Raw genomic sequence first — 19,992 nt, 5'->3', positions numbered from 1 at the left:
TTTTTAGTTTTTCGCCGGGCGTCGCAATGCTATTTGAATAAACCTTTTGCCCGTTTGCGTTCTCGTCGGGGCCGGGCCGGGCCGGGGTGCGCTGCCCGCACTACCGCGCGCGCGGGGGGCGACACCGAGCGCGCACCCGAGGCGCCCCGAGCACACAGGCCACGGTGCAACCCGGGCGTTGTGCGCGCACCCCGGTGCGCCCGAGGTGCTGCGCGCGCACCCAGGTGAAATCGGTGTGCACCTCGGCCAGTGCGCGCTCGGTCGAGTCGCGCACGTTGGCCAAGGTGCACGGTGATGTTTCTTACTCTAAGGTTCCGCACCAGACGCCCGGGACAGGTGAGCGAAGCTGGGCGGGGCCGGGTGCGCGGCCGGGGCAGGTGCACGCAGCTGGAGAGAGCTTTGGAGCACACTTCGGAGCGCACCAATGATGCGCTCCATTCAAAAGTTTCCTGAAAAGGCAAAAAAAGTTGAGATTATAGAATTTCCCACTTGAGAGATTGTAAAAAAAAAAAATTTAAAATGAAGGAAACGCGGGTGCCAAGGTGTGCGCAGCCCAGCCAAGGTGTGCGCACCAAGGCGCCCACCCTGGCGAAGGTGCACGCAAGGTGCGCACCCGAGGCAAACCGGACAATTAACCCAACTTTCGACTTCGCGCGCACCTTGGAGCGCACTTCGGAGCGCTCCTTGGTGCGCACCAATCTTGGGCACCTCGGAGTGCACCATGGCGCCCACCAAGGTGCGCACCCGGGGCAAACCGAGCTCCGACTTCGTGCGCACCTTGGAGCGCACGAAAGGTGCGCACCATGGCGCCCACCAAGGTGCGCAGCCCAGCCAAGGCGTGCGCATCAAGGTGCGCACCCTGGCGAAGGTGCGCACCCGGGGCAAACCGAGCTCCGACTTCGTGCGCACCTTGGAGCGCACAAAAGGTGCGCAACCCAGCCAAGGTGTGCGCACCCCGGTCAAACCGAGCTCCGAATCGTGCGCACCAGAGGTGCACGCCATCGTGCGCACCTTGGAGCACACTTCGGAGCCCTCCTTGGTGCGCGCCGATGTTGCGCACCTCGGAGCGCACCCGGGGAAAACAATGCAATTAACCCGACTTTCGACTTCGTGGGCACCTCGGAGCGCTCTCGGGTTCGCACCTCGGAGCACACCGAGGTGCGCACCTTTGATGCGCTGCCTTCACCAATTTCCAGAAAAGGCAAGAAAACATTGAGAAGGTGTGCGCACCGAGGTGCCCACCCTGGCGAAGGTGCACGCGAGGTGCGCACCCGGGGCAAACCGGGCTCCGACTTCGTGCACGCCGCACCTTGGAGCACACTTCGGAGCGCTCCTTGGTGCGCACCAGGGCGCGCAACCCAGCCGAGGTGCCCACCCCGGCGAAGGTGCACGCGAGGTGCGCACCCGGGGCAAACCGGGCTCCGACTTCGTGCACGCCATGGTGCCCACCGCGGCGAAGGTGCACGCGAGGTGCGCACCCGGGGCAAACCGGGCTCCGACTTCGTGCACGCCGCACCTTGGAGCACACTTCGGAGCGCTCCTTGGTGCGCACCATGGTGCCCACCAGGGCGCGCAACCCCGCCGAAGGTGCACGCGAGGTGCGCACCCGGGGCAAACCGGGCTCCGACTTCGTGCACGCCGCACCTTGGAGCACACTTCGGAGCGCTCCTTGGTGCGCACCATGGTGCCCACCAGGGCGCGCAACCCCGCCGAAGGTGCACGCGAGGTGCGCACCCGGGGCAAACCGGGCTCCGACTTCGTGCACGCCATGGTGCGCACCGCGGCGAAGGTGCGCACCCGGGGCAAACCGGGCTCCGACTTCGTGCACGCCGCACCTTGGAGCACACTTCGGAGCGCTCCTTGGTGCGCACCAGGGCGCGCAACCCAGCCGAGGTGCCCACCCCGGCGAAGGTGCACGCGAGGTGCGTACCCGGGGCAAACCGGGCTCCGACTTCGTGCATGCCGCACCTTGGAGCACACTTCGGAGCGCTCCTTGGTGCGCACCATGGTGCCCACCAGGCCGCGCAACCCAGCCAAGGTGTGCGCACCAAGGTGCACGCGAGGTGCGCACCCGGGGCAAACCGGGGTCCGACTTCGTGCACGCCGCACCTTGGAGCACACATCGGGGCGCTCCCGGGTTCGCACCGGCGTTGCGCACCGTGGTGGGCACCTCGGAGCACACCAAGGTGGGCAGCGAGGTGCGCACCTTTGATGCGATGCCTTCACTAATTTCCATAAAAGGCAAAAAAAAAACGAGATTTTAAAATTTCCGTTTTGAAAGATAGTGAGAAAAAGGGAATGCTGGTGCCATCTTGAGCCCGCCCTGGTGCGCAGCCCAGCCAAGGTGTGCGCACCAAGGTGCCCACCCTGGCGAAGGTGCGCGCCCGGGCAATTAACCCAACTTCCAACTTCGCGCGCGCCAGGGTGGGAGCGCACCCAACAACCGGGCCTGGGAAGAGCCAATGCGAGAAACCCCACCAAACGCTCTGACAAAAAAAGAGGGGGCGCTCCAGTAACCCCGCTTCGGAGCGCACCCTGGGCAAACCCAGCCAAGGTGCCCACCCCGGCCAAGGTGCAGGCGAGGTGCGCACCCGGGGCAAACCGGGCTCCGACAACGTGCACGCCGCACCTTGGAGCACACTTCGTAGCGCTCCCGGGTGCGCACCTCAGAGCACACCAAGGTGGGCAGCGAGGTGCGCACCTTTGATGCGCTGCCTTCACTAATTTCCAGAAAAGGCAAAAAAAAAAGGAGATTTTAAAATTTCCGTTTTGAAAGATAGTGAAAAAAACGGAACGCGCGTGCCATCTTGAGCCCGCCCTGGTGCGCAGCCCAGGTAAGGTGCCCACCCTGGCAAAGGTGCGCACCCGGGCAATTAACCCTACTTCCGACTTCGTGCGCGCCAGGGTGGCAACCGGGCCTCGGAAGAGCCAATGCGAGAAACCCCACCAAACGCTCCGACAAAAAAAGAGGCGGCGCTCCAATAACCCCGCTTCGGAGCGCAGCCGGGGCAAACCCAGCCAAGGTGCCCACCCCGACGAAGGTGCACGCGAGGTGCGCACCCGGGGCAAACCGGGCTCCGACAACGTGCACGCAGCACCTTGGAGCACACTTCGAAGCACTCCCGGGTGCCCACCGGCGTTGCGCACCGTGGTGGGCAGCGAGGTGCGCACCTTTGATGCGCTGCCTTCACTAATTTCCAGAAAAAGGCAAAAAAAAATGAGATTTTAAAATTTCCGTTTTGAAAGATAGTGAAAAAAAAGGAACGCGGGTGCCATCTTGAGCCCGCCCTGGTGCGCAGCCCAGGCAAGGCATGCGCACCAAGGTGCCCACCCGAGGTGCACACCCGGGGCAAACCGGGCTCCGACTTCGTGCAGGCCGCACCTTGGAGCACACTTCGGAGCGCTCCTTGGTGCGCACCATGGTGCCCACCAGGGCGCGCAACCCAGCCAAGGTCTGCACACTAAGGTGCCCACCCCGGCGAAGGTGCACGCGAGGTGCGCACCCGGGGCAAACCGGGCTCCGACTTCGTGCACGCCATGGTGCCCACCGCGGCGAAGGTGCACGCGAGGTGCGCACCCGGGGCAAACCGGGCTCCGACTTCGTGCACGCCGCACCTTGGAGCACACTTCGGAGCGCTCCTTGGTGCGCACCATGGTGCCCACCAGGGCGCGCAACCCAGCCAAGGTGTGCGCACCAAGGTGCACGCGAGGTGCGCACCCGGGGCAAACCGGGGTCCGACTTCGTGCACGCCGCACCTTGGAGCACACATCGGAGCGCTCCCAGGTTCGCACCAGCGTTGCGCACCTTTGATGCGCTGCCTTCACTAATTTCCAGAAAAGGCAAAAAAAAACGATATTTTAAAATTTCCGTTCTGAAAGATAGTGAAAAAAACGGAACGCGGGTGCCATCTTGAGCCCTTCCTGGTGCGCAGCCCAGGCAAGTTGTGCGCACCAAGGTGCCCACCCTGGCGGAGGTGCGCGCCCGGGGCAAACCGGGCTCCGACTTCGTGCACTGCATGGTGCCCACCAAGGCGCGCAACCCAGCCAAGGTGCCCACCGCAGCGAAGGTGCACGCGAGGTGCACACCCGGGGCAAACCGGGCTCCGACTTCGTGCACGCCGCACCTTGGAGCACACTTCAGAGCGCTCCTTGGTGCGCACCAGGGCGCGCAACCCAGCCGAGGTGCCCACCCCGGCGAAGGTGCACGCGAGGTGCGCACCCGGGGCAAACCGGGCTCCGACTTCGTGCACGCCATGGTGCCCACCGCGGCGAAGGTGCGCACCCGGGGCAAACCGGGCTCCGACTTCGTGCACGCCGCACCTTGGAGCACACTTCGGAGCGCTCCTTGGTGCGCACCATGGTGCCCACCAGGCCGCGCAACCCAGCCAAGGTGTGCGCACCAAGGTGCACGCGAGGTGCGCACCCGGGGCAAACCGGGGTCCGACTTCGTGCACGCCGCACCTTGGAGCACACATCGGGGCGCTCCCGGGTTCGCACCGGCGTTGCGCACCGTGGTGGGCACCTCGGAGCACACCAAGGTGGGCAGCGAGGTGCGCACCTTTGATGCGATGCCTTCACTAATTTCCATAAAAGGCAAAAAAAAAACGAGATTTTAAAATTTCCGTTTTGAAAGATAGTGAGAAAAAGGGAATGCTGGTGCCATCTTGAGCCCGCCCTGGTGCGCAGCCCAGCCAAGGTTTGCGCACCAAGGTGCCCACCCTGGCGAAGGTGCGCGCCCGGGCAATTAACCCAACTTCCAACTTCGCGCGCGCCAGGGTGGGAGCGCACCCAACAACCGGGCCTGGGAAGAGCCAATGCGAGAAACCCCACCAAACTCTCTGACAAAAAAAGAGGGGGCGCTCCAGTAACCCCGCTTCGGAGCGCACCCTGGGCAAACCCAGCCAAGGTGCCCACCCCGGCCAAGGTGCAGGCGAGGTGCGCACCCGGGGCAAACCGGGCTCCGACAACGTGCACGCCGCACCTTGGAGCACACTTCGTAGCGCTCCCGGGTGCGCACCTCAGAGCACACCAAGGTGGGCAGCGAGGTGCGCACCTTTGATGCGCTGCCTTCACTAATTTCCAGAAAAGGCAAAAAAAAAAGGAGATTTTAAAATTTCCGTTTTGAAAGATAGTGAAAAAAACGGAACGCGCGTGCCATCTTGAGCCCGCCCTGGTGCGCAGCCCAGGTAAGGTGCCACCCTGGCAAAGGTGCGCACCCGGGCAATTAACCCTACTTCCGACTTCGTGCGCGCCAGGGTGGCAACCGGGCCTCGGAAGAGCCAATGCGAGAAACCCCACCAAACGCTCCGACAAAAAAAGAGGCGGCGCTCCAATAACCCCGCTTCGGAGCGCAGCCGGGGCAAACCAAGCCAAGGTGCCCACCCCGACGAAGGTGCACGCGAGGTGCGCACCCGGGGCAAACCGGGCTCCGACAACGTGCACGCAGCACCTTGGAGCACACTTCGAAGCACTCCCGGGTGCCCACCGGCGTTGCGCACCGTGGTGGGCAGCGAGGTGCGCACCTTTGATGCGCTGCCTTCACTAATTTCCAGAAAAAGGCAAAAAAAAATGAGATTTTAAAATTTCCGTTTTGAAAGATAGTGAAAAAAAAGGAACGCGGGTGCCATCTTGAGCCCGCCCTGGTGCGCAGCCCAGGCAAGGCATGCGCACCAAGGTGCCCACCCGAGGTGCACACCCGGGGCAAACCGGGCTCCGACTTCGTGCAGGCCGCACCTTGGAGCACACTTCGGAGCGCTCCTTGGTGCGCACCATGGTGCCCACCAGGGCGCACCCGAGGCAAACCGGGCTCCGACTTCGTGCACGCCGCACCTTGGAGCACACATCGGAGCGCTCCCAGGTTCGCACCAGCGTTGCGCACCTTTGATGCGCTGCCTTCACTAATTTCCAGAAAAGGCAAAAAAAAACGATATTTTAAAATTTCCGTTCTGAAAGATAGTGAAAAAAACGGAACGCGGGTGCCATCTTGAGCCCTTCCTGATGCGCAGCCCAGGCAAGTTGTGCGCACCAAGGTGCCCACCCTGGCGGAGGTGCGCGCCCGGGGCAAACCGGGCTCCGACTTCGTGCACTGCATGGTGCCCACCAAGGCGCGCAACCCAGCCAAGGTGCCCACCGCAGCGAAGGTGCACGCGAGGTGCGCACCCGAGGTGCACACCCGGGGCAAACCGGGCTCCGACTTCGTGCACGCCGCACCTTGGAGCACACTTCAGAGCGCTCCTTGGTACGCACCAGGGCGCGCAACCCAGCCAAGGTGCTCACCCCGGCGAAGGTGCACGCGAGGTGCGCACCCGGGGCAAACCGGGCTCGGACTTCGTGCACGCCGCACCTTGGAGCACACATCGGAGCGCTCCCGGGTTCGCACCAGCATTGCGCACCTTTGATGCGCTGCCTTCACTAATTTCCAGAAAAGGCAAAAAAAAGAAAAAAATGAGATTTTAAAATTTCCGTTTTGAAAGATAGTGAAAAAAACGGAACGCGGGTGCCATCTTGAGCCCGCCCTGGTGTGCAGCCCAGGCAAGTTGTGCGCACCAAGGCACCCACCCTGGCCAAGGTGGGTCACGGGGTGGGTCCTAGGGTGGGTAACGGGGTGGGTACTAAGGTGCGTGCCAAGGTGGGTCATAGGGTGGGTGCCAAGGTGGGCACCAGGGTGGGTGTGCACCAACCCTAGCCAGGGTAGGTCACGGGGTGGTTGTCGGGGTGGGCGTCAAGGAGCCAAGGTGGGTGGCAAGTAGCCAAGTTGCGTGCCAAGGTGGGTGTCGGGGTGGGTGCCAAGGATCCAAGGTGGGTGCCAAGGAACCAAGGTGGGTGTCTGGGTGGGTGCCGAGGTGGGAGCCAGGGTGGGTCCCAAGGTGAGTGCAAAGGTGGGTGCCAGGGTCAAGGTGAGTGCCAATGTGGGTTCCAAGGTGCCAGGGTCAGGGTGAGTGCCAATGTGGGTTCAAAGGTGCTAAGTTGGGTGCGAGGTTGGGTGCGAGGGTGGGTGGGTGCCAAGGTGTGCTAGGTGGAAGCCCGGGTGGGTCGGCATCCCATGGGTGTCGAGTTGGGTGCCTGATGGGTGCTTCTTGTCAAGTTTTAGTCGTCGGGACTCATTTCGAGCCTTAGAGGTCGTTTCTTGTCCGGTTGCCCTGTCTTCGACCTGGGAACCCAATTTTGGTCCTCGGGTCCCATTTTTTTTTGTCTCGCATCCCACTTTTGGCCTGTGGCCTTTTCGGGGTCGATTCTCGTTTTGGGCATCAGAGCATGTTTCTTCTCCTAAAACCCAATATTTGTTTATTAAGTCTCGGAACACATTTTTGTTCTCGTGGACCCATCATGGGTCTTGGAACGCATTTGTGGTCCTTGGGTCCCATTTTGCATCCCGAAACTTGTGTTTTGGTGCTTGATCCCTATTTTGGGTGCCCACCTTGCACCAAGTGCGCACCCGGGGCAAACCGAGCGCCTTGGTGCACCGGGGCAAGATCGAGCGTGCACCCGAGGCGCCCCGAACATGCACCAAGGTGCACTCGGCCCACATGTGAGCGCAGGTCGTTGCGCCCGAGGTGGTGTGTGGGCACCGCGTTGCAGACGGGACACTGCACGCACACGACGCCCCCTCCAGGTGCACGCACGTAGGCCGGGCCGGGTGCACACCCGACGCCCTAGCAAGGTGCGCGCACCCGGGCAGGGCTCACACTTGGCGAACGGGGCGCACTTCGCGAGGGAGGGTGTGCACCTCGACGGGGGTGGGTGGCCGGGGTGGATTCGCACGTGGGTCGCGGTTTGCTAAGTACACACTGCGACAAGCTCATAACGGGTGCGATCATACCAGCGTTAGTGCACCGGATCCCATCAGAACTCCGCAGTTAAGCGCGCTTGGGCCGGAGTAGTACTGGGATGGGTGACCTCCCGGGAAGTCCCGGTGTTGCACCCTTTTTTAGTTTTTCGCCGGGCGTCGCAATGCTATTTGAATAAACCTTTTGCCCGTTTGCGTTCTCGTCGGGGCCGGGCCGGGCCGGGGTGCGCTGCCCGCACTACCGCGCGCGCGGGGGCGACACCGAGCGCGCACCCGAGGCGCCCCGAGCACACAGGCCACGGTGCAACCCGGGCGTTGTGCGCGCACCCCGGTGCGCCCGAGGTGCTGCGCGCGCACCCAGGTGAAATCGGTGTGCACCTCGGCCAGTGCGCGCTCGGTCGAGTCGCGCACGTTGGCCAAGGTGCACGGTGATGTTTCTTACTCTAAGGTTCCGCACCAGACGCCCGGGACAGGTGAGCGAAGCTGGGCGGGGCCGGGTGCGCGGCCGGGGCAGGTGCACGCAGCTGGAGAGAGCTTTGGAGCACACTTCGGAGCGCACCAATGATGCGCTCCATTCAAAAGTTTCCTGAAAAGGCAAAAAAAGTTGAGATTATAGAATTTCCCACTTGAGAGATTGTAAAAAAAAAAAATTTAAAATGAAGGAAACGCGGGTGCCAAGGTGTGCGCAGCCCAGCCAAGGTGTGCGCACCAAGGCGCCCACCCTGGCGAAGGTGCACGCAAGGTGCGCACCCGAGGCAAACCGGACAATTAACCCAACTTTCGACTTCGCGCGCACCTTGGAGCGCACTTCGGAGCGCTCCTTGGTGCGCACCAATCTTGGGCACCTCGGAGTGCACCATGGCGCCCACCAAGGTGCGCACCCGGGGCAAACCGAGCTCCGACTTCGTGCGCACCTTGGAGCGCACGAAAGGTGCGCACCATGGCGCCCACCAAGGTGCGCAGCCCAGCCAAGGCGTGCGCATCAAGGTGCGCACCCTGGCGAAGGTGCGCACCCGGGGCAAACCGAGCTCCGACTTCGTGCGCACCTTGGAGCGCACAAAAGGTGCGCAACCCAGCCAAGGTGTGCGCACCCCGGTCAAACCGAGCTCCGAATCGTGCGCACCAGAGGTGCACGCCATCGTGCGCACCTTGGAGCACACTTCGGAGCCCTCCTTGGTGCGCGCCGATGTTGCGCACCTCGGAGCGCACCCGGGGAAAACAATGCAATTAACCCGACTTTCGACTTCGTGGGCACCTCGGAGCGCTCTCGGGTTCGCACCTCGGAGCACACCGAGGTGCGCACCTTTGATGCGCTGCCTTCACCAATTTCCAGAAAAGGCAAGAAAACATTGAGAAGGTGTGCGCACCGAGGTGCCCACCCTGGCGAAGGTGCACGCGAGGTGCGCACCCGGGGCAAACCGGGCTCCGACTTCGTGCACGCCGCACCTTGGAGCACACTTCGGAGCGCTCCTTGGTGCGCACCAGGGCGCGCAACCCAGCCGAGGTGCCCACCCCGGCGAAGGTGCACGCGAGGTGCGCACCCGGGGCAAACCGGGCTCCGACTTCGTGCACGCCATGGTGCCCACCGCGGCGAAGGTGCACGCGAGGTGCGCACCCGGGGCAAACCGGGCTCCGACTTCGTGCACGCCGCACCTTGGAGCACACTTCGGAGCGCTCCTTGGTGCGCACCATGGTGCCCACCAGGGCGCGCAACCCCGCCGAAGGTGCACGCGAGGTGCGCACCCGGGGCAAACCGGGCTCCGACTTCGTGCACGCCGCACCTTGGAGCACACTTCGGAGCGCTCCTTGGTGCGCACCATGGTGCCCACCAGGGCGCGCAACCCCGCCGAAGGTGCACGCGAGGTGCGCACCCGGGGCAAACCGGGCTCCGACTTCGTGCACGCCATGGTGCGCACCGCGGCGAAGGTGCGCACCCGGGGCAAACCGGGCTCCGACTTCGTGCACGCCGCACCTTGGAGCACACTTCGGAGCGCTCCTTGGTGCGCACCAGGGCGCGCAACCCAGCCGAGGTGCCCACCCCGGCGAAGGTGCACGCGAGGTGCGTACCCGGGGCAAACCGGGCTCCGACTTCGTGCACGCCGCACCTTGGAGCACACTTCGGAGCGCTCCTTGGTGCGCACCATGGTGCCCACCAGGCCGCGCAACCCAGCCAAGGTGTGCGCACCAAGGTGCACGCGAGGTGCGCACCCGGGGCAAACCGGGGTCCGACTTCGTGCACGCCGCACCTTGGAGCACACATCGGGGCGCTCCCGGGTTCGCACCGGCGTTGCGCACCGTGGTGGGCACCTCGGAGCACACCAAGGTGGGCAGCGAGGTGCGCACCTTTGATGCGATGCCTTCACTAATTTCCATAAAAGGCAAAAAAAAAACGAGATTTTAAAATTTCCGTTTTGAAAGATAGTGAGAAAAAGGGAATGCTGGTGCCATCTTGAGCCCGCCCTGGTGCGCAGCCCAGCCAAGGTGTGCGCACCAAGGTGCCCACCCTGGCGAAGGTGCGCGCCCGGGCAATTAACCCAACTTCCAACTTCGCGCGCGCCAGGGTGGGAGCGCACCCAACAACCGGGCCTGGGAAGAGCCAATGCGAGAAACCCCACCAAACGCTCTGACAAAAAAAGAGGGGGCGCTCCAGTAACCCCGCTTCGGAGCGCACCCTGGGCAAACCCAGCCAAGGTGCCCACCCCGGCCAAGGTGCAGGCGAGGTGCGCACCCGGGGCAAACCGGGCTCCGACAACGTGCACGCCGCACCTTGGAGCACACTTCGTAGCGCTCCCGGGTGCGCACCTCAGAGCACACCAAGGTGGGCAGCGAGGTGCGCACCTTTGATGCGCTGCCTTCACTAATTTCCAGAAAAGGCAAAAAAAAAAGGAGATTTTAAAATTTCCGTTTTGAAAGATAGTGAAAAAAACGGAACGCGCGTGCCATCTTGAGCCCGCCCTGGTGCGCAGCCCAGGTAAGGTGCCCACCCTGGCAAAGGTGCGCACCCGGGCAATTAACCCTACTTCCGACTTCGTGCGCGCCAGGGTGGCAACCGGGCCTCGGAAGAGCCAATGCGAGAAACCCCACCAAACGCTCCGACAAAAAAAGAGGCGGCGCTCCAATAACCCCGCTTCGGAGCGCAGCCGGGGCAAACCCAGCCAAGGTGCCCACCCCGACGAAGGTGCACGCGAGGTGCGCACCCGGGGCAAACCGGGCTCCGACAACGTGCACGCAGCACCTTGGAGCACACTTCGAAGCACTCCCGGGTGCCCACCGGCGTTGCGCACCGTGGTGGGCAGCGAGGTGCGCACCTTTGATGCGCTGCCTTCACTAATTTCCAGAAAAAGGCAAAAAAAAATGAGATTTTAAAATTTCCGTTTTGAAAGATAGTGAAAAAAAAGGAACGCGGGTGCCATCTTGAGCCCGCCCTGGTGCGCAGCCCAGGCAAGGCATGCGCACCAAGGTGCCCACCCGAGGTGCACACCCGGGGCAAACCGGGCTCCGACTTCGTGCAGGCCGCACCTTGGAGCACACTTCGGAGCGCTCCTTGGTGCGCACCATGGTGCCCACCAGGGCGCGCAACCCAGCCAAGGTCTGCACACCAAGGTGCCCACCCCGGCGAAGGTGCACGCGAGGTGCGCACCCGGGGCAAACCGGGCTCCGACTTCGTGCACGCCATGGTGCCCACCGCGGCGAAGGTGCACGCGAGGTGCGCACCCGGGGCAAACCGGGCTCCGACTTCGTGCACGCCGCACCTTGGAGCACACTTCGGAGCGCTCCTTGGTGCGCACCATGGTGCCCACCAGGGCGCGCAACCCAGCCAAGGTGTGCGCACCAAGGTGCACGCGAGGTGCGCACCCGGGGCAAACCGGGGTCCGACTTCGTGCACGCCGCACCTTGGAGCACACATCGGAGCGCTCCCAGGTTCGCACCAGCGTTGCGCACCTTTGATGCGCTGCCTTCACTAATTTCCAGAAAAGGCAAAAAAAAACGATATTTTAAAATTTCCGTTCTGAAAGATAGTGAAAAAAACGGAACGCGGGTGCCATCTTGAGCCCTTCCTGGTGCGCAGCCCAGGCAAGTTGTGCGCACCAAGGTGCCCACCCTGGCGGAGGTGCGCGCCCGGGGCAAACCGGGCTCCGACTTCGTGCACTGCATGGTGCCCACCAAGGCGCGCAACCCAGCCAAGGTGCCCACCGCAGCGAAGGTGCACGCGAGGTGCACACCCGGGGCAAACCGGGCTCCGACTTCGTGCACGCCGCACCTTGGAGCACACTTCAGAGCGCTCCTTGGTGCGCACCAGGGCGCGCAACCCAGCCGAGGTGCCCACCCCGGCGAAGGTGCACGCGAGGTGCGCACCCGGGGCAAACCGGGCTCCGACTTCGTGCACGCCATGGTGCCCACCGCGGCGAAGGTGCGCACCCGGGGCAAACCGGGCTCCGACTTCGTGCACGCCGCACCTTGGAGCACACTTCGGAGCGCTCCTTGGTGCGCACCATGGTGCCCACCAGGCCGCGCAACCCAGCCAAGGTGTGCGCACCAAGGTGCACGCGAGGTGCGCACCCGGGGCAAACCGGGGTCCGACTTCGTGCACGCCGCACCTTGGAGCACACATCGGGGCGCTCCCGGGTTCGCACCGGCGTTGCGCACCGTGGTGGGCACCTCGGAGCACACCAAGGTGGGCAGCGAGGTGCGCACCTTTGATGCGATGCCTTCACTAATTTCCATAAAAGGCAAAAAAAAAACGAGATTTTAAAATTTCCGTTTTGAAAGATAGTGAGAAAAAGGGAATGCTGGTGCCATCTTGAGCCCGCCCTGGTGCGCAGCCCAGCCAAGGTTTGCGCACCAAGGTGCCCACCCTGGCGAAGGTGCGCGCCCGGGCAATTAACCCAACTTCCAACTTCGCGCGCGCCAGGGTGGGAGCGCACCCAACAACCGGGCCTGGGAAGAGCCAATGCGAGAAACCCCACCAAACTCTCTGACAAAAAAAGAGGGGGCGCTCCAGTAACCCCGCTTCGGAGCGCACCCTGGGCAAACCCAGCCAAGGTGCCCACCCCGGCCAAGGTGCAGGCGAGGTGCGCACCCGGGGCAAACCGGGCTCCGACAACGTGCACGCCGCACCTTGGAGCACACTTCGTAGCGCTCCCGGGTGCGCACCTCAGAGCACACCAAGGTGGGCAGCGAGGTGCGCACCTTTGATGCGCTGCCTTCACTAATTTCCAGAAAAGGCAAAAAAAAAAGGAGATTTTAAAATTTCCGTTTTGAAAGATAGTGAAAAAAACGGAACGCGCGTGCCATCTTGAGCCCGCCCTGGTGCGCAGCCCAGGTAAGGTGCCACCCTGGCAAAGGTGCGCACCCGGGCAATTAACCCTACTTCCGACTTCGTGCGCGCCAGGGTGGCAACCGGGCCTCGGAAGAGCCAATGCGAGAAACCCCACCAAACGCTCCGACAAAAAAAGAGGCGGCGCTCCAATAACCCCGCTTCGGAGCGCAGCCGGGGCAAACCAAGCCAAGGTGCCCACCCCGACGAAGGTGCACGCGAGGTGCGCACCCGGGGCAAACCGGGCTCCGACAACGTGCACGCAGCACCTTGGAGCACACTTCGAAGCACTCCCGGGTGCCCACCGGCGTTGCGCACCGTGGTGGGCAGCGAGGTGCGCACCTTTGATGCGCTGCCTTCACTAATTTCCAGAAAAAGGCAAAAAAAAATGAGATTTTAAAATTTCCGTTTTGAAAGATAGTGAAAAAAAAGGAACGCGGGTGCCATCTTGAGCCCGCCCTGGTGCGCAGCCCAGGCAAGGCATGCGCACCAAGGTGCCCACCCGAGGTGCACACCCGGGGCAAACCGGGCTCCGACTTCGTGCAGGCCGCACCTTGGAGCACACTTCGGAGCGCTCCTTGGTGCGCACCATGGTGCCCACCAGGGCGCACCCGAGGCAAACCGGGCTCCGACTTCGTGCACGCCGCACCTTGGAGCACACATCGGAGCGCTCCCAGGTTCGCACCAGCGTTGCGCACCTTTGATGCGCTGCCTTCACTAATTTCCAGAAAAGGCAAAAAAAAACGATATTTTAAAATTTCCGTTCTGAAAGATAGTGAAAAAAACGGAACGCGGGTGCCATCTTGAGCCCTTCCTGATGCGCAGCCCAGGCAAGTTGTGCGCACCAAGGTGCCCACCCTGGCGGAGGTGCGCGCCCGGGGCAAACCGGGCTCCGACTTCGTGCACTGCATGGTGCCCACCAAGGCGCGCAACCCAGCCAAGGTGCCCACCGCAGCGAAGGTGCACGCGAGGTGCGCACCCGAGGTGCACACCCGGGGCAAACCGGGCTCCGACTTCGTGCACGCCGCACCTTGGAGCACACTTCAGAGCGCTCCTTGGTACGCACCAGGGCGCGCAACCCAGCCAAGGTGCTCACCCCGGCGAAGGTGCACGCGAGGTGCGCACCCGGGGCAAACCGGGCTCGGACTTCGTGCACGCCGCACCTTGGAGCACACATCGGAGCGCTCCCGGGTTCGCACCAGCATTGCGCACCTTTGATGCGCTGCCTTCACTAATTTCCAGAAAAGGCAAAAAAAAGAAAAAAATGAGATTTTAAAATTTCCGTTTTGAAAGATAGTGAAAAAAACGGAACGCGGGTGCCATCTTGAGCCCGCCCTGGTGTGCAGCCCAGGCAAGTTGTGCGCACCAAGGCACCCACCCTGGCCAAGGTGGGTCACGGGGTGGGTCCTAGGGTGGGTAACGGGGTGGGTACTAAGGTGCGTGCCAAGGTGGGTCATAGGGTGGGTGCCAAGGTGGGCACCAGGGTGGGTGTGCACCAACCCTAGCCAGGGTAGGTCACGGGGTGGTTGTCGGGGTGGGCGTCAAGGAGCCAAGGTGGGTGGCAAGTAGCCAAGTTGCGTGCCAAGGTGGGTGTCGGGGTGGGTGCCAAGGATCCAAGGTGGGTGCCAAGGAACCAAGGTGGGTGTCTGGGTGGGTGCCGAGGTGGGAGCCAGGGTGGGTCCCAAGGTGAGTGCAAAGGTGGGTGCCAGGGTCAAGGTGAGTGCCAATGTGGGTTCCAAGGTGCCAGGGTCAGGGTGAGTGCCAATGTGGGTTCAAAGGTGCTAAGTTGGGTGCGAGGTTGGGTGCGAGGGTGGGTGGGTGCCAAGGTGTGCTAGGTGGAAGCCCGGGTGGGTCGGCATCCCATGGGTGTCGAGTTGGGTGCCTGATGGGTGCTTCTTGTCAAGTTTTAGTCGTCGGGACTCATTTCGAGCCTTAGAGGTCATTTCTTGTCCGGTTGCCCTGTCTTCGACCTGGGAACCCAATTTTGGTCCTCGGGTCCCATTTTTTTTTGTCTCGCATCCCACTTTTGGCCTGTGGCCTTTTCGGGGTCGATTCTCGTTTTGGGCATCAGAGCATGTTTCTTCTCCTAAAACCCAATATTTGTTTATTAAGTCTCGGAACACATTTTTGTTCTCGTGGACCCATCATGGGTCTTGGAACGCATTTGTGGTCCTTGGGTCCCATTTTGCATCCCGAAACTTGTGTTTTGGTGCTTGATCCCTATTTTGGGTGCCCACCTTGCACCAAGTGCGCACCCGGGGCAAACCGAGCGCCTTGGTGCACCGGGGCAAGATCGAGCGTGCACCCGAGGCGCCCCGAACATGCACCAAGGTGCACTCGGCCCACATGTGAGCGCAGGTCGTTGCGCCCGAGGTGGTGTGTGGGCACCGCGTTGCAGACGGGACACTGCACGCACACGACGCCCCCTCCAGGTGCACGCACGTAGGCCGGGCCGGGTGCACACCCGACGCCCTAGCAAGGTGCGCGCACCCGGGCAGGGCTCACACTTGGCGAACGGGGCGCACTTCGCGAGGGAGGGTGTGCACCTCGACGGGGGTGGGTGGCCGGGGTGGATTCGCACGTGGGTCGCGGTTTGCTAAGTACACACTGCGACAAGCTCATAACGGGTGCGATCATACCAGCGTTAGTGCACCGGATCCCATCAGAACTCCGCAGTTAAGCGCGCTTGGGCCGGAGTAGTACTGGGATGGGTGACCTCCCGGGAAGTCCCGGTGTTGCACCCTTTTTTAGTTTTTCGCCGGGCGTCGCAATGCTATTTGAATAAACCTTTTGCCCGTTTGCGTTCTCGTCGGGGCCGGGCCGGGCCGGGGTGCGCTGCCCGCACTACCGCGCGCGCGGGGGCGACACCGAGCGCGCACCCGAGGCGCCCCGAGCACACAGGCCACGGTGCAACCCGGGCGTTGTGCGCGCACCCCGGTGCGCCCGAGGTGCTGCGCGCGCACCCAGGTGAAATCGGTGTGCACCTCGGCCAGTGCGCGCTCGGTCGAGTCGCGCACGTTGGCCAAGGTGCACGGTGATGTTTCTTACTCTAAGGTTCCGCACCAGACGCCCGGGACAGGTGAGCGAAGCTGGGCGGGGCCGGGTGCGCGGCCGGGGCAGGTGCACGCAGCTGGAGAGAGCTTTGGAGCACACTTCGGAGCGCACCAATGATGCGCTCCATTCAAAAGTTTCCTGAAAAGGCAAAAAAAGTTGAGATTATAGAATTTCCCACTTGAGAGATTGTAAAAAAAAAAAATTTAAAATGAAGGAAACGCGGGTGCCAAGGTGTGCGCAGCCCAGCCAAGGTGTGCGCACCAAGGCGCCCACCCTGGCGAAGGTGCACGCAAGGTGCGCACCCGAGGCAAACCGGACAATTAACCCAACTTTCGACTTCGCGCGCACCTTGGAGCGCACTTCGGAGCGCTCCTTGGTGCGCACCAATCTTGGGCACCTCGGAGTGCACCATGGCGCCCACCAAGGTGCGCACCCGGGGCAAACCGAGCTCCGACTTCGTGCGCACCTTGGAGCGCACGAAAGGTGCGCACCATGGCGCCCACCAAGGTGCGCAGCCCAGCCAAGGCGTGCGCATCAAGGTGCGCACCCTGGCGAAGGTGCGCACCCGGGGCAAACCGAGCTCCGACTTCGTGCGCACCTTGGAGCGCACAAAAGGTGCGCAACCCAGCCAAGGTGTGCGCACCCCGGTCAAACCGAGCTCCGAATCGTGCGCACCAGAGGTGCACGCCATCGTGCGCACCTTGGAGCACACTTCGGAGCCCTCCTTGGTGCGCGCCGATGTTGCGCACCTCGGAGCGCACCCGGGGAAAACAATGCAATTAACCCGACTTTCGACTTCGTGGGCACCTCGGAGCGCTCTCGGGTTCGCACCTCGGAGCACACCGAGGTGCGCACCTTTGATGCGCTGCCTTCACCAATTTCCAGAAAAGGCAAGAAAACATTGAGAAGGTGTGCGCACCGAGGTGCCCACCCTGGCGAAGGTGCACGCGAGGTGCGCACCCGGGGCAAACCGGGCTCCGACTTCGTGCACGCCGCACCTTGGAGCACACTTCGGAGCGCTCCTTGGTGCGCACCAGGGCGCGCAACCCAGCCGAGGTGCCCACCCCGGCGAAGGTGCACGCGAGGTGCGCACCCGGGGCAAACCGGGCTCCGACTTCGTGCACGCCATGGTGCCCACCGCGGCGAAGGTGCACGCGAGGTGCGCACCCGGGGCAAACCGGGCTCCGACTTCGTGCACGCCGCACCTTGGAGCACACTTCGGAGCGCTCCTTGGTGCGCACCATGGTGCCCACCAGGGCGCGCAACCCCGCCGAAGGTGCACGCGAGGTGCGCACCCGGGGCAAACCGGGCTCCGACTTCGTGCACGCCGCACCTTGGAGCACACTTCGGAGCGCTCCTTGGTGCGCACCATGGTGCCCACCAGGGCGCGCAACCCCGCCGAAGGTGCACGCGAGGTGCGCACCCGGGGCAAACCGGGCTCCGACTTCGTGCACGCCATGGTGCGCACCGCGGCGAAGGTGCGCACCCGGGGCAAACCGGGCTCCGACTTCGTGCACGCCGCACCTTGGAGCACACTTCGGAGCGCTCCTTGGTGCGCACCAGGGCGCGCAACCCAGCCGAGGTGCCCACCCCGGCGAAGGTGCACGCGAGGTGCGTACCCGGGGCAAACCGGGCTCCGACTTCGTGCACGCCGCACCTTGGAGCACACTTCGGAGCGCTCCTTGGTGCGCACCATGGTGCCCACCAGGCCGCGCAACCCAGCCAAGGTGTGCGCACCAAGGTGCACGCGAGGTGCGCACCCGGGGCAAACCGGGGTCCGACTTCGTGCACGCCGCACCTTGGAGCACACATCGGGGCGCTCCCGGGTTCGCACCGGCGTTGCGCACCGTGGTGGGCACCTCGGAGCACACCAAGGTGGGCAGCGAGGTGCGCACCTTTGATGCGATGCCTTCACTAATTTCCATAAAAGGCAAAAAAAAAACGAGATTTTAAAATTTCCGTTTTGAAAGATAGTGAGAAAAAGGGAATGCTGGTGCCATCTTGAGCCCGCCCTGGTGCGCAGCCCAGCCAAGGTGTGCGCACCAAGGTGCCCACCCTGGCGAAGGTGCGCGCCCGGGCAATTAACCCAACTTCCAACTTCGCGCGCGCCAGGGTGGGAGCGCACCCAACAACCGGGCCTGGGAAGAGCCAATGCGAGAAACCCCACCAAACGCTCTGACAAAAAAAGAGGGGGCGCTCCAGTAACCCCGCTTCGGAGCGCACCCTGGGCAAACCCAGCCAAGGTGCCCACCCCGGCCAAGGTGCAGGCGAGGTGCGCACCCGGGGCAAACCGGGCTCCGACAACGTGCACGCCGCACCTTGGAGCACACTTCGTAGCGCTCCCGGGTGCGCACCTCAGAGCACACCAAGGTGGGCAGCGAGGTGCGCACCTTTGATGCGCTGCCTTCACTAATTTCCAGAAAAGGCAAAAAAAAAAGGAGATTTTAAAATTTCCGTTTTGAAAGATAGTGAAAAAAACGGAACGCGCGTGCCATCTTGAGCCCGCCCTGGTGCGCAGCCCAGGTAAGGTGCCCACCCTGGCAAAGGTGCGCACCCGGGCAATTAACCCTACTTCCGACTTCGTGCGCGCCAGGGTGGCAACCGGGCCTCGGAAGAGCCAATGCGAGAAACCCCACCAAACGCTCCGACAAAAAAAGAGGCGGCGCTCCAATAACCCCGCTTCGGAGCGCAGCCGGGGCAAACCCAGCCAAGGTGCCCACCCCGACGAAGGTGCACGCGAGGTGCGCACCCGGGGCAAACCGGGCTCCGACAACGTGCACGCAGCACCTTGGAGCACACTTCGAAGCACTCCCGGGTGCCCACCGGCGTTGCGCACCGTGGTGGGCAGCGAGGTGCGCACCTTTGATGCGCTGCCTTCACTAATTTCCAGAAAAAGGCAAAAAAAAATGAGATTTTAAAATTTCCGTTTTGAAAGATAGTGAAAAAAAAGGAACGCGGGTGCCATCTTGAGCCCGCCCTGGTGCGCAGCCCAGGCAAGGCATGCGCACCAAGGTGCCCACCCGAGGTGCACACCCGGGGCAAACCGGGCTCCGACTTCGTGCAGGCCGCACCTTGGAGCACACTTCGGAGCGCTCCTTGGTGCGCACCATGGTGCCCACCAGGGCGCGCAACCCAGCCAAGGTCTGCACACCAAGGTGCCCACCCCGGCGAAGGTGCACGCGAGGTGCGCACCCGGGGCAAACCGGGCTCCGACTTCGTGCACGCCATGGTGCCCACCGCGGCGAAGGTGCACGCGAGGTGCGCACCCGGGGCAAACCGGGCTCCGACTTCGTGCACGCCGCACCTTGGAGCACACTTCGGAGCGCTCCTTGGTGCGCACCATGGTGCCCACCAGGGCGCGCAACCCAGCCAAGGTGTGCGCACCAAGGTGCACGCGAGGTGCGCACCCGGGGCAAACCGGGGTCCGACTTCGTGCACGCCGCACCTTGGAGCACACATCGGAGCGCTCCCAGGTTCGCACCAGCGTTGCGCACCTTTGATGCGCTGCCTTCACTAATTTCCAGAAAAGGCAAAAAAAAACGATATTTTAAAATTTCCGTTCTGAAAGATAGTGAAAAAAACGGAACGCGGGTGCCATCTTGAGCCCTTCCTGGTGCGCAGCCCAGGCAAGTTGTGCGCACCAAGGTGCCCACCCTGGCGGAGGTGCGCGCCCGGGGCAAACCGGGCTCCGACTTCGTGCACTGCATGGTGCCCACCAAGGCGCGCAACCCAGCCAAGGTGCCCACCGCAGCGAAGGTGCACGCGAGGTGCACACCCGGGGCAAACCGGGCTCCGACTTCGTGCACGCCGCACCTTGGAGCACACTTCAGAGCGC

The 19,992-nt window shown here is 63.1% G+C and overlaps 2 non-coding genes across 2 annotated transcripts; both read left to right on the top strand.

Moving 5' to 3' along the window:
* Positions 1–7,805: 7,805 nt before the first annotated feature.
* Positions 7,806–7,924, top strand: LOC131866058 (5S ribosomal RNA). Its single transcript, XR_009364690.1, has one exon. It is a non-coding gene; the product is annotated as a 5S ribosomal RNA (ribosomal RNA).
* A 7,804-nt stretch (positions 7,925–15,728) lies between these two features.
* On the top strand, positions 15,729–15,847 carry LOC131866054 (5S ribosomal RNA). Its single transcript, XR_009364686.1, has one exon. It is a non-coding gene; the product is annotated as a 5S ribosomal RNA (ribosomal RNA).
* Positions 15,848–19,992: the final 4,145 nt, after the last annotated feature.

This window comes from Cryptomeria japonica, unplaced genomic scaffold (assembly GCF_030272615.1).
Source record: "Cryptomeria japonica unplaced genomic scaffold, Sugi_1.0 HiC_scaffold_129, whole genome shotgun sequence".
NCBI lineage: Eukaryota > Viridiplantae > Streptophyta > Pinopsida > Cupressales > Cupressaceae > Cryptomeria > Cryptomeria japonica.
Note: the sequence above shows the minus strand (reverse complement) of the source record. Positions and strands in the feature narration are given on the sequence as shown.